Consider the following 12,072-nt stretch of genomic DNA (forward strand, 5'->3'; position numbering starts at 1 on the left):
GGGGAAAAAATAAGTCCACAAATTGTCCCCAAGAAATATATAAAAATAATATGAAGTGTTGGTGTTGATCAAACCCAATGACCCATGCATTTTAGTCACATTTGACAAAGACTTTAAAACAACTGTGTTGTGGTTACTCAGAAAATTGGGAGTCATGAATGAAATCAAGAAAGCAGTTATATGAACAAAATAAGAATATCATGAAAGAGAAAGAAATTATGAAAAGGAACCAAGATAAAATTGTGGCTTTGAAAAGTACAGCAATGGAAGTAAAATATTCATTGATGCGGTTGGGTAGATGGTACACTCAGTTGTTCAAGAGTTAGGTGTACAAGCAGAAGGACCCAAGTTCAATCCCTAAAAAAATAAGCCAAGCCTTACAGTGAATGCCTGGAGTCCCAGTGATGAGGAGATAGCATCTGCTGGATTCCTATAGTTTGATGGCCAGACAGTGAATCCTGATCAGGGAACACCAGGACAATGAGAGACCCTCTTTCAAAAAAGTGCGCAGTACCTGAGTAACAACATATTATGTCCTCTGTCTTCCACAGCACATGTCATTCATACACACACACACACACACACACACTTGTACACATATATATGCTCCACGCACACAAAAATGATTGGAGCACTTCTAAGGCATATTTGAGCAAGCAACAGAAAGTAATCAGGAAGCTTGAAAGTTTGGATGGGGTGTATGTTAAATACCCTAGTTCCTTCTTCCTTATATTTACCTTTTTCGATCTTAAACAGCCTCCAGACTCTTAATTACCTCCTGTTTTGCCCACTAGTATTACCAGAGTTTTCTCTTGAAAACCCCAAATATGATATTGTTGCTGCCTCTGTCTATAGATTGAGCTGCATTTCCCTCCTTTTTAGCATTCAGAGATCTTAGTGTTCTGGCTCTTGTACCTCATAACAGCCCCAAATTCTACATATACACTGTATTCATACAATATAAGGTTTCAAAGCCACCTGCTGGTTAAAACTAAGCATATTAAAAACTCCAAATTAGTTTTCTGTGAATGTTACTTAATGGCATTCATAGGCATCAAAATAGACTAAAGTCTATATTTTAAAGGGACTCTGATTACATGGTGTCCCTGTCTCAAAACAGCAACAATACAAAGACTGTACAGGAGCTGAGAAGTTAGCCCAGGTGGTAGAGTGCTTGCCTAGCAGGCAAAAACACCCTCTGTTTGATACCACACACCATGTATAACACTGGGTGTATGGGTGTATGCCTGTAATCCCAAGCATAGGGAGGTAGATTTAATAGGATCAGAGATCCAAGATCATCATCTGCTAAATTGAATTTGAGGTTAGCTGGATAGACATGAGATACAGAGAGAAAAAAAGAAGAGTTAGAGTCTGCAAACAAGCATCCTTACTAAATCAACATCCCATGCTCTATGCAATCAGTGATACTATGTGCTAAATTGCATTGTATCAGGAAACAAATCTAGCACAATATCCTAGGTGACATTCAATGAACCTTCTGATACAGCTTCTAGTTTGCAAAAATACAGGGTTTAGAAGACAAACTCAGTAACTTATTTCATTTTTTTAGTTATCTGCAAAGAGCCATTCATTTTCAAATGTGCTTCAAAGAGCACATTTTAAAAACACTTAAAAGGCATAACTAGATGCAACTGATGGTCAATTAATTAAATCTAGTAATCAGAAGAAAGGTAGGTGTTATTAATTAAAAAATGACACTACTTACTGGAATAGTATTCCAGCATTTGGGAAATGGAGGCAGGAGGATCAAAAGTTTGCAGCTAGCCTGAGTTACAATGAGGCCTTGTGTCAAAAAAAGACATCAGATTATTAAATTGATCTTGTAAACTGAAATGTTAGCATTGGTGGTGAAATGTGACGTTCCTAATTTGTTTTAACTTGTTTCTATTTTTTAATTTTTTTCTCCAAACATTCTAATTACGTAATAGTTTTATTTAAGAAAACTTAATTTACTCATGTACTTTGACTATACTTACGAATCAAGAAATACATGGAAGTTGACCACCAAACTAGTAAACATTTTGATAGGAGTGCACGAGATTATAGTTTAGTTCTCATATTATTTGTATACTTAAAAATGGGTGTGTATAAGGAAAAGGAAGCATCATTCTTGTCCCACAGGAGTCTAGGTGTTTTGTGAAGAACAAGACACAAAGGGGAACTGTAGCAGCAAAGGTTTTCTTCTTTTTAATTGCTTTCCTGGTTCACAATGTGAATGACTCACTAGGAAAAGAGTGTACCACGTTCAAATAAAGAATAAGCGAGCGGGGCGTGGTGGCGCAAGCCTTTAATCCCAGCACATGGGAGGCAGAGACAGGCAGATTTCTGAGTTCGAGGCCAGCCTGGTCTACAAAGTGAGTTCCAGGACAGCCAGGGCTAAACAGAGAAACCCTGTCTCCAAAAACAAAAAAACACAAAACAAACAAACAAAAGAATAATAAGCGGCTCTATAAGTATAAATTACTAAGTCTTGTGACTTGTAGCCTCATGAAACTTAGGCTAGCCTCAAACACTTGATCCTCCTGCCTCCATCTCCTAAATAGCATACCAGTCTAGTAATATCTTGTGTCGCAGCAGTGCCTGGCCTAGCGGCAAAGACCTGTGCTCCTAGCTACTCTGGGTCTCAAGACTTGATGTAGGCTTGCGTGCTATACAAAGTGCCTCAAAATTAAAAATAAGTCTGGGGTTTAGCTGCGGGGTAAATGCATGAAATGTTAGGTTCAGTAACAACAAAGCTTGCACTGTTTTGTTCTCAGCTACATTGTGTGTTCATTCCGGACAGGACTTTTTTATTTTATTTATTTATTTATTTATTTATTTATTTATTTTGGTATTTTCGAGACAAGATTTTCCTGTATTGCCCTGGCTGTCCTGGAACTCACTTTGTAGACCAGGCTGGCCTCGAACTCAGAAATCTGCATGCCTCTGCCTCCCAACATGCTGGGATTAAAGGCCTGCCCCACCACGGCCCGGCCCCGACAGGACCTTTAAATTTCGCTTTGTTGCTGTTGCTTTGTATTCAGCTTGTAATACCTTTTCAAATAAAATCCTCATCTTCGAGTCCTAGTTTCCTCAGTATCTGAAACCCGGTCACTGTATGGAGTCTGAAGTTTGATTTGTAGATGGAGTTCGGTCACATCTTTGCAAGTTTGAGGTAAAGCTAAACTGAGAGACATGTTTTTATAAAATAAACTATCACAATCCTTGGTTCTGTGCGCCTCAGTAAATGTTGGGGGAGTTGAGTCGGCGTTAAGTGCTGCCTGGCAAACAGGGCTTCCTTCAGAAAGGTGGACACAGAGATGTCTCCTGGCCCTCTGGCTACCGCTCCGCCGCAGTCGCTGTGTTAGCTGAGGCTCAGCCCTGCGCGCAGGCGCGGATCCTGGGGCAGGCTCCGAGCCCGGGTGGGGCTGCGGGAAGGAAGCTCCGCCTCGCGGGAGAACGCGGGGCCTATGAAGTGGGGCGGGGGGCGGGCCGGAGGGCGGAAGGAGCCACTTCACGTGAGCAGGGGGCTGGGCAGCAGGGAGGCCCAGGCGGCGGAGCCTCCCTGACGGCGCTCGGCGGCAGCAGGTCCGGTACAGTCGCCGTTCCCCTCCTTTCACCCTGCTCTCCTTTCCCCGGAGGCGGGGGTCCTCCCGCCGCCCCAGTTAGAATCCGGCTGCCTTCTCTCCCCGCCGGGCGGGGTCAGGCCGGGGATGGCGGGGGGCTCTCTCGACCGACCGAGCCCTGAGGGGAGCGGAGATTGGGTGTGGGGGAGCGGCCACGGAGGGCAGATGGCGCACGCGCGGGCCCTACCCCGCCACCCCCCAACCCCCAGGAACCCCTGCCCAAACCGGTTCCCCCTGTCTGGGTGGGTGTCTGTCTCCCAAGTCTTGCTACTGCTGCTCCCTTGTGCGCGATCTCTCCCCTCCCAACAAAGCCGGTTTCTCTTCACTCTTGTGTTTTTGTCTTGGTCTTGTTTGGAGACCTGCCGTTGTCCTCTGCCTCAGTTTCTCCGGTTGCCCACTGTGTCGGTGTGTATGTGACTGATTGTTGCCTTGGGCCTCGGGCTGGCCTCCCTGGATGCGCCTAATTTGAAAGACTTTCAGCGTCGCTCTGCTTTCTCTTACTGGTATTTTCTCCCTCATTCTCTCCACCTGCGTTTAAAGTGTCTCCTCTGGCATCGCACTCTTTCTGTCTAAAAGAAACACCTGCCTGTTCCTGCCTTGTGTCTTGATTTTCAGCACCCTTCAGGGTTACGTGAGTCAGTCCAAAAGCTTTCTCCGACCTTCCAGGGGTGCGCTGTCCATCCCCTGATGGTAGTCAGGTTCCTTGTCTTTACTAATACCTACATTTGTGGTCTGCACCTGCTTTTACAACTATACTCAATACCTGTGGTGCCCTAAGGATCCATTTATCTCGGAAGCAAGTGTCCTAAGCAGACTTAAACTCATGACCATGCTTGTAGCGCTCCTTTTAAAAACTGCTCCAACTTGAATTTGAGATTGGAGGACAAGGTGGGGACGGTCAGCGGGGTATGGTCCCCCTACCACGGGAGAAGAATATCAGGGACAGAAGAATATCAATACAGAGTTCGCATTGTATTTACTATTTTCATTTAGATCAATACCTGTATTTACATTCTTGTGAATAGAGCGTGATGTAAGTATGTGGGCTTCCAGCTACTTTGTTTATTTAGGCAGAGAAACAATGGATGATAGTGAAATTGTCAAACTGAAAAGTCTTTGGAAAAAAAGCGCTGGTGCCAAAGAAGTGCATGTATAACTTTTTAATGAAAGCAAAGGACCTGTTGTATTAATCCATATCTTTTCATAATACTGTAGTTTATATTGTATGTTGAAGATTTAGCCAAAGCTTAAATAGGAAATGAGAATGAACAAAGAATAGGATTTATGATCTTCCTTAACGGTCAGAATTTGAATTAAAATTTGAATGATTAATTTGTATGTATGTACATTTTAATTTACATGCCATGCTCACCAGCTGAAGTAGGAGGATCATGAGTTCATGGCTGGCCTGGACCACATAGCTAGACCCTGTCTCAAAGAACAACCACCAAAAAAATAAATAAAATTTACATGTTTAATGCAAACTATCAGATCAGTTTCATGATTAAAGTTACCATATTGCTATGTTGTGGTACATTTTTCAGTTTCATCAGCTGTGTGTGTATGAGTGTATGTGAGTCTACATGGCTAGTGATGCAATTCTGTGATCTGCCACCAAGATACACTACACTGTACAATTTTGCTTTGATTTTACCTTTTAAACTCAGTTTTCATTTAATTCACTGGCCTTACTAAGCTATATCTTTGGGAATTTATCAACTGTGCGAATTTTGGGATGGTATTTTGTTTATAATTTACAAGAGATTAGCAGCACAGCATGATCTTAAACATGGGCTCTTCCCTTTTCTCCTTCATAATGAGAAGTGTATTGTGAACATTATCCACAATAGAGGCATGGTTTTATAAATAAGTGAGCTTTTAAAGTCATTTTATTTAGTAAACTTCCAGCTAGATAAAGCCTACTATGAAAGATAATTCCCTAGTAACTGTTATAACAAGTCACTTTCAAGGGGTTATTTATGTCCTAATGTTATGGCATAGGCTGCCCATAAGTATCGTTGCAACTTCCCATATTGTCATACATCATTAGACTTTTTTTTCATCAAGTAAATAAATAAATAAATAGACAAGAGTCAATATTTTCTTGGAACTGAAACATTATTTATCTTTAGATCCTTTAACCATGTACCTAAATCATTTTGGGTACTTTGTATGTATTGTTTTCTCTTTTTAAACCAATTATTCATAGATACTAAGAAAAGAAAATTCAAAGATAAGGAATAGATACTTACGTAAATTTCTGAAAGGAAAATCCTACCTCACCTAAAGCTGCTTAGGAATGTTTTTTTGATTTTTGTTTTTCACCTGGTCATCTTCCTCCACTTCTGTCCTCTCCTTGTAGTGTTAGTGTTTTTTTGTTTGTTTTGTTTTTTTTTAAGTAAGCAAATCAACATTAGCATGGGTATTTACACTTAGATTGCAGCCACTGTTGATGACTCTTAAAAGCCCTTTCTCTTCATGTGCAAAAACTGGCCAAATATGAATGTGTGCAAGTCATGAACATGTTACTTTATAGAGTTTGGTCTGGATGTTTCCTTTCCCCATCTACATTTACCATAATACTCTGAAGATTCCTCGCCTAGTACCCCATCCCTTCTTTCGGTCACTAAAAAGTAAAAAAACCCCAATTCTGTCTTGTAAGTTCATGATGGTTGATCAATAGTATTACCTTGGTAGTACAATATGAAAATAGATTTTGTTTGGCTATGTTGCCAAACTTAGATGTCTACTTTCCTAAGAGCCCAATGCATAGTTGTTGGGGATTTCTGATTAAGACCTTATCAGATCAGTACTTCCATCATAAGCCAGTAGTCTGTTTCTAGGCCAGCCTGGCCAGTACAGTCTTCTGTTTGCTGCTGGAAATACTAAACAGCACTTCACTGGTAGCTTGTGTTGGGCTTGTTATGGTACATTAACTATGAGTTCTGTGATAAATTTAACATAGTGTTACTCAAAGTTTAGTAGTAATTTGTTTTTGAACATTCTCTTCCCATTTTCCATTAGCCTTTTTGGGAGATACAGCCTACAGTGTACAGTCTTGATCTACTTCTAAGGATGAGTCTTGTATTATGCAGACTGAGAATGGGGTTTTGTTATTGCTGTTGGTTTTTTATATAGAATCTCACAGTCTCATGTAGCTCTTGGAATCTAGTATGTAGTCCATGCTAGCCTTGAACTCAAAGGGATCCACCTGCCTCTGCTCCTCAAGAGCTGGGATTAGCCGGGTGTGGTGGTGCACACCTTTAATCCCAGCACTTGGGGGGGGTGGGGAGGGGTAGGCAGGCAGATTTCTGAGTTTCAGGCCAGCTTGGTCTACAAAGTGAGTTCCAGGACAGCCAGGGCTACACAGAGAAACCCTGTCTCGAAAAACCAAAAAAAAAAAAAAAAAAAAACCTGGGATTAAAGGTGAGCTACTATGCCAACTCAACTCTGAGAATGTTAGAAGTATCATAAGTATGTTAGATTAAATATTGAGTATATGTACAATATTTATGGAAGTGGCTAATGTTTTTAATATTTTGAGCTCAGTGCCTTTGAAGGTGTCCTGATTAGTGAACTGTTCAGTGACACTGGACTTTTTTTTATTAGATATTTTCTTCATTTACATTTGAAATGCTATCCCGAAAGTCCCCTATAACCTCCCCCCTCCCCTACTCACCCACCCCACCCACTCCCACTTCTTGGCCCTGGTGTTCCCTGTACTGGGCCATATAAAGTTTGCAAGACTAAGGGGCCTTTCTTCCCAATGATGGCAGACTAGGCCATCTTCTGCTACATATGTAGCTAGAGACACAAGCTCTGGGGGTACTGGTTAGTTCATATTGTTGTTCCACCTATAGGATTGCAGACTCCTTCAGCTCCTTGGGTATTTTTTCTAGCTAATCCATTGGGGGTCCTGTGTTCCAGCCTATAGATGACTGTGAGCATCCACTTCTGTATTTGCTAGGCACTGGCATAGCCTCACAAGAGACAGCTATATCAGGGTCCTTTCAGCAAAATCTTGCTGGCATATGCAATCGTCTTAGTTCCAAACTTTGTCTCTGTAACTCCTTTCATGGGTCTTTTATTCCCTATTCTAAGGAGGAATGAAGTATCCACTCGTTGGTCTTCCTTCTTGACTTTCTTGTATTTTGCAAATGGTATCTTTATTGTAGTGAATTATCTATTGCATCCTCTGTATATTCAGGTAAAAAGCTGAGTTCTGTCTAATCTTGAAATGCTAATACTTAACCAGATGTGTGTTTACAGTATTCTGGTTTTGGTTTTAAGAAAAGATTTTTTTCAGATAGATTTAATACATGAATAGAAGTTAAATATATGTGAATTTTGTATCTTCTTGCACAAATGCCAATTAAGTAGTGTGAGATGCCTACCATGTACTTGGTACACTTCCTTAATGTTCTCCATCCCTTTGTCAGTATTGACCAGGCTTCTATCAAACAAACAAGTTACAGAAAGAGAAACTACATTACATTGTTCTTAGGATTTAGTTTTCTTCTACTGAATGACTTGTTTGCTTGATATTAAGTTCACAGACCGTAAAGGGGTGAATAATCAGACGTTTCAGATCTCAAGTACAGTAGGTGGATATTCTAAATGTAATAGATTAATTTTCTTAATTATAAGGAGGAGTTATGTTGACTAATTTCCTAAAAGGGTAAAAAAAAAAAAAACTTTGAAAGGCCTTACAATGCTTTAATTTACAGCATTTATATTTTTATATTTATACACTGCTAATGTAAATTATATTATGCTTCTTAAATCTGTTTAGAAAAAAAATGAAAAAATTTGCTAGCAGAGCTTGGAAGGATAAAATGACCCTGACAATAAGCACTAGTAATTCATTAATATTGAGCTATTTTCCTATTGTTTCCAACGATTGTGGAAGTGGCTTTCAAATAGCAATTTAAATATTTAGTTTTAGAGATACTGCTTAGAAGTGGTATGAAGCCAGCATATTGAGAATTGTAGAGGGAAGAAAATGTAGTTTCCTGAAGTAGCCATAGGGACATTGGAAGACCATTTTAGCCTTTCATATCTTCAGTATCAGCATTATTGCATTCAGCTAATCAACACAGGTAAGAAAATTGTCATATCTCGGTATAGTGGGAGGAGTATTAACTGTGGGAACAGAAAGACATGAACACCCCAAAATGTTATACTTAATTTAATATGTGATTGGAGATAAAGCTACTCAATAAATTTGAGATTCAGTTTCTTCATTGATTAAAATAGACCTACTCAATATTGTACTGTGAAGTATCTGGTGTTTTCTCCTTTCTTAGATAATTCATAAAATAGTACAATTCAGTCCCCTCATGTACATAACTAAAATCACAACATTGTGTAAGGTTTTAAGGAAAAAAAAAATCAAACTTTAAGTCTTACTCTTTTTTTTTTAACCAATAAACATTACTACTTTTAGGTAAACAAGGCTTGATTACTCCTGAAAAAATGAACAATAACTGAAAACATTGACTTTCTGTAGGCATTTTTTTTTAATATTCATTTTTGTAAGGGCATTGTTTTATTGTCTGCCTGATCCCTGTGGAGGCCAGAAGAGACTGTCAAATTCCTTGGAACTGGAGTTCTAGGGGGTGTAAGATCATATGGTGCTGGATGCAAAACCAAGTCCTCTGTAAGAACAATAAGTACTCTTAGTTGGTGAGCCTTCTCTCTAGCCCCTTGTTTTGTGACTTTTCAGAGTTTAAACTTGAGATATACAAATTTATATTTGAGACTTGTGATTAAGCCTTTAAACAAAATCCTTTTTCTTAAAAGGATTGCATGTCTTCTACAACATTGATTAACTTTAATGACATTATAGTAATGAAAGAATCCACTTAGAAAAATATAGATATTCCATAATCCAGTTGCCTAAGAGGTTCCCAGGGGTACAACAGTCATGGTAACAGAAGATAGAATGGTGGCTCCAAGGGACTGGAGATAAGAGAAGTCCTAAATGGTAGTGGTGTGGATGGGCTTAGTGCCACAGAACCTGACACTTAAACATGTCTCAAGTGCTGAAGTGTAGCTAAGTTGACTTTTCTAATTTTTAATTTCAGGTATGCCCACAATAATGTTTTTTTGTTGTTCTTTTTGGTTTTTCAATTTAAGCTGCAATTAATGAGAAGGCTTGCTTTCGCATGATTCTGTTACTTCACTTAATACAGTTCAAAGCAGCAGCCCTAAGTTAAGAGTCAGACGTTAAACCAAGCCATACCTATTGTTTAGCAATTAGTGGTGGAAAATAATATATATTTTTAAAGGTAGGGAGAGGTTTCCATTGAGTTAATAGATCTGTTCCTTCCTTTTCAGGGTAGGCTATGAGAAATGCATGTGAAAACTAGTTCAAGAAAAACTAAGAGCAATCAATGTATGTGTTCCCTTATTAGTCTGCTTATTTAGTTTTAGTGTTCAGGATCAAACCCAAAGCCTCACATTACCTAAGCCAGTGCTCTGTAACTGAGCCCCGCCATAAGCCCTTACTGGTTTTGGGGGGTATGAGGTGCACATGTGCCTATGGAAGCTGGAGGTGGACATTGGGGGTTGTCCTCATTTGCTTTCTTGCATTCATGTTTTAAGGTAGGTTCTCTTGCTGAATCTGAAGCTCATCAGTTAAGTTACCTGGTCAGTGAGCTTCAGTATTCTTCATCCACACCCTGGTGTTGGGGTTGTGGGCACATGCCACATTGCCTGGCTTCTGTTCTTTAAAATGGGTCATAAGGATCTGAATTCATATCCTTGTAATTGTCATGGCAATAGTGACTTTTGCTGCTGACCCATCTCCCAGTACTTATTTTACTTTAAAAGATACAAATCATGTGGGAATTGGCCTGCTATGGTATCTTTTGAGTCTTGTCTTGTTACTTTCTGTTGTAGTTACTGAACTGGAATACATAAAGAATGGAGATAGGGATACCAAGGAGTGAGATACAGCTCGGAAAAGAGCAGAACACCTAGGTGCTTATTGAACAACATAGTACTTACTGAGCAACAAAAAATGGTGGCGAGTAAGAAGGAAGTGATGAGTGTCTATGGTCCAAAAGAATTCCAGGGTATATTTTGAGACTCAGTGCTGCTTAATTATCTTGGCCATGACATTTGAGGTTTTGATAGAGTCAGAGATGATCAAGGTAGTAGCTGGGGCAGTTGGCATACTCCTGTAATCCTAGCACCCTGACGGCTGAGATAAGGAACTAGGATTTTAAGGCCCAATTGGGGCTGGATATGTCATGAGATTTTTGTTGGGTTTGTTTTTTTTTTTTTTTTCTTTTCCTTATTAGTTTTCTGTAGTTATGTTTCCAAGTACTTGCATATAGTGTAGCGTATTGGTCACTTGTCTTTCTATTACTATACCCTACCAATTACACTCATGCAGTAGCTGTTCCCTAATATCTTACAGGGTATGAGAGTCGCTCAAAGACCCCTGCTCATGCAAAAATGGTATAATATTTGCATATAATCTGGACATTGCATATCCCATATACTTTAACTCATTTCTTAGAATACGTGATACAATGTAAATGCTTTTCTTTTGTTATGCTGTATCTTTAGGTTCTGTGGGGGGCAAGTACATGTTGGGTATGCATGTAATTTTTTTATATATATTTTTGATCCTCAGTTGAATACATAGATGAGGAATACATGGATTTGGAGGGCAGTAAATCAACCATTCAGCTTTACTGAGCACTTCCAGTAAGCAAGCATATGAAGATAATATTAATAAGACATAGTATTTCCAACATGTAACATGGTGGTTTATAGTTGATATTTATTTCTAAAATGACTACAAAGTAAATATGGTATATACCATAAATCTTGTGTTAAGACATAAAAGCAAACAAAAAGACTTAGAAGCACTAACATGAAATAATGAACATTTCAGAAGGAGAATGGGAGGACTGACTTCTTAACTAGGTGATTAAATTTTATTAGAGGGGAAAAAGCTCACTGGGGAAATAGAAACACATTTCTCACTTAGGAACATCCGTGTTCAAAGACTTAAGAGCCTAAAAGTTAGCAGACTTATTTTGAAGATTGTGTGGTATGATTTGATTGTGTAGTAAGATTAAAATGATAGCTGGGCTCAAGACTTTGAAGACTAAGTGATTCAAAGAAATTGGGTTTCATTTATTTTTCTTTTCTATTTAAATTTTTTTAATTTTTAAAATAATTTTCATGTGTGTGAGTGTTTTGCCTTCATGTATGCCCGTGTGCCACATACACACCGTCTAAGCTAGAAGGAGGGTATCAGATCCTCTAAAACTGGAGTTACAGACAGTTGTGAATTATCAGGTTGGTGCTGGGAGCAGCTAGTGTTTGTAACAGTTGAGCTACCTCTCCAGGCCCATTTTATTTTTTATTTTGTTTTCATTAGAGAATTTGTTAAAGTGTAATCTTAAACTGTAAGGGTGTCTGT

The 12,072-nt window shown here is 39.2% G+C and overlaps 1 protein-coding gene across 9 annotated transcripts in view; it reads left to right on the top strand.

The window, feature by feature from the left end:
• Rabgap1 (RAB GTPase activating protein 1) overlaps window positions 1-12,072 on the top strand; it is a 130,158-nt gene that overhangs the window by 5,448 nt on the left and 112,638 nt on the right. For 3 of the 9 annotated variants that reach the window (NM_001362956.1, NM_001362958.1, NM_001033960.1), the window contains exon 1: window positions 3,544-3,591. The exons of 5 other annotated variants lie outside the window; for them this stretch is intronic. The gene's annotated coding sequence lies outside the window, so the exon portion shown is untranslated. Of the gene's footprint in view, window positions 1-3,414; window positions 3,592-12,072 lie in introns of those variants that run through there. One more of the 9 variants, XM_030250053.1, reaches the window with a different exon arrangement.

Source organism: Mus musculus, chromosome 2, assembly GCF_000001635.26.
Source record: "Mus musculus strain C57BL/6J chromosome 2, GRCm38.p6 C57BL/6J".
NCBI lineage: Eukaryota > Metazoa > Chordata > Mammalia > Rodentia > Muridae > Mus > Mus musculus.